This window comes from Aplysia californica, unplaced genomic scaffold (assembly GCF_000002075.1).
Source record: "Aplysia californica isolate F4 #8 unplaced genomic scaffold, AplCal3.0 scaffold00227, whole genome shotgun sequence".
In the NCBI taxonomy this organism is placed as follows: domain Eukaryota; kingdom Metazoa; phylum Mollusca; class Gastropoda; order Aplysiida; family Aplysiidae; genus Aplysia; species Aplysia californica.
This window is the reverse complement of record NW_004797497.1, coordinates 31,553-33,227: the sequence shown is the minus strand read 5'-3', so window position 1 is coordinate 33,227 and position 1,675 is coordinate 31,553. Positions and strand designations below refer to the sequence as shown.

Below are 1,675 nucleotides of genomic sequence, written 5' to 3'. Positions count from 1 at the left end.
GGGGGGGTGAGGTAGAGGTGAAGTAGGAGTTTGTTTGTGCTGACCTATTTCACAACTAGATTAATGACAAAGTGCAATTGTCAGCAGATACTTCTGAGTAAACAACATGTTATTCCACTTCTCAGCGCAGATTCTCAAACTACGTTGTTCAAAACAAGATGATGTAGCCTAAACAAAATTAATGTTTTCTCCCGGACCTTGCTGATATAAATTTTTGCTCACTAGACAATACTTTTCAATTCTATTCGTTAACCCGGAGATGTCTATTAGTCTTCTTGCTTATTGTGCAAATTTTTTTGTGCCAGCAAACAATCCCTCTTTCTATGGAAAATACCACGTATAAATAATAGCCTATTAACCCAATTTTTGTTTACTGCATCGCAGTACTTCTCAAACTTGTGACAAACATTCTGTTTTTCGGACTCTGTCCACTGTTTCCTCCCTCCCCCCTCACCCTCCTCCCACCCATACGCCCATCCTCCTCCTTTTCTTCATCGTCCTCCTCTATTACCCTTGAAGAATGCCAACGTAGCTCTTGCGTATTGCATCATTTACGTGAAACTTACTGCAAAGTGCTGTTTCACCTCTTTTTAGCCTGTTATTTCATTAATTTAGTTTTTGTCCCTCGCTCATACTTTATAAATGGCCACTGTGAGTCTTGCATAGCATCGTCTTGGCGAGCTGTGACTTTGCGCGTGAGCCTTCACCAAACTACCGGACCTGGGAGACGCTATAGCAGGGTGAGTGACTTAATATTATAACAACAACACTAATTGTAAAAATGAGAAGAATTCTCTCTGGCTTGAATCAGCTGGACCACTGACAGATACAAATAGTGTATGAATATATAATATATCCAAACGAATGACATTTTAATTTCTCTTTTTTTAAGGCCAAGCAGGTCGGCAGATAGAATCCAATATTTCCTTCAATTTTATGACTTTCTGTTTATGCAATATTATTAATCTATATCCACTAACTCATCTTGGGAAATACGTTCTAGAACCTAAAACTGTCTTTAAGTCCATGAAAATGCAACCTAGGCCTACAGACAGGCAGGCAATCACATGATTCACAGTTTGTGCTGAAAGTACGGCTAAAATGGGCCTTAGTTACGCCGGTAAAAATAAACGCTACAATGTGAAATCTGGTATCGATACAAGGCTGTCTTCTCCTCTTCATGTTTCTATCTGTCATGACCTTTTGAGTGGTTATTTTCCACCTCAAAATTCCCATTCATAAAGACTATCAAAAGGCAGTGAATGAACCCTTGTACTTGTAGTACTAAGTTTCCTCATATGGAGTGATCACGCACCGCTCATACGGGGCCGCGCGGTTCATTAAAGGTCGGCCCCCGCCGCGGGCCGCTCACCACTGGTTGTTCCGTAACCAGGGGGGGTTCAGGGATCAGTTAGTTCCGGTGTATAAATAGTGCACGCCTTCTTTGTTTTGACTGCTGGCTGCGTCTGCAAGAGCCATTTTCTCTTTATTCACCACTGTGTTTTATGCTGTTGTTTGGTGCTTTGTTTTTGAAAGTGTGCATGTTTTGTACTGTGATGTGGGGCTTTGTGTTAGGAAGTGTACTTGTTTTGTACTGTGATGTGGGGCTTTGTGTTAGGAAGTGTACTTGTTTTGTACTGTGATGTGGGGCTTTGTGTTAGGAAGTGTACTTGTT

The 1,675-nt window shown here is 41.3% G+C and overlaps 1 protein-coding gene across 2 annotated transcripts in view; it reads left to right on the top strand.

Moving 5' to 3' along the window:
• Positions 1 to 682: 682 nt before the first annotated feature.
• Positions 683 to 1,675, top strand: part of LOC101846430 (angiopoietin-related protein 7) — a 21,997-nt gene continuing 21,004 nt past the window's right edge. For both annotated transcript variants that reach the window (XM_005099818.2, XM_013083357.2), the window contains exon 1: positions 683 to 740. The gene's annotated coding sequence lies outside the window, so the exon portion shown is untranslated. The remainder of the gene's footprint in view (positions 741 to 1,675) is intronic.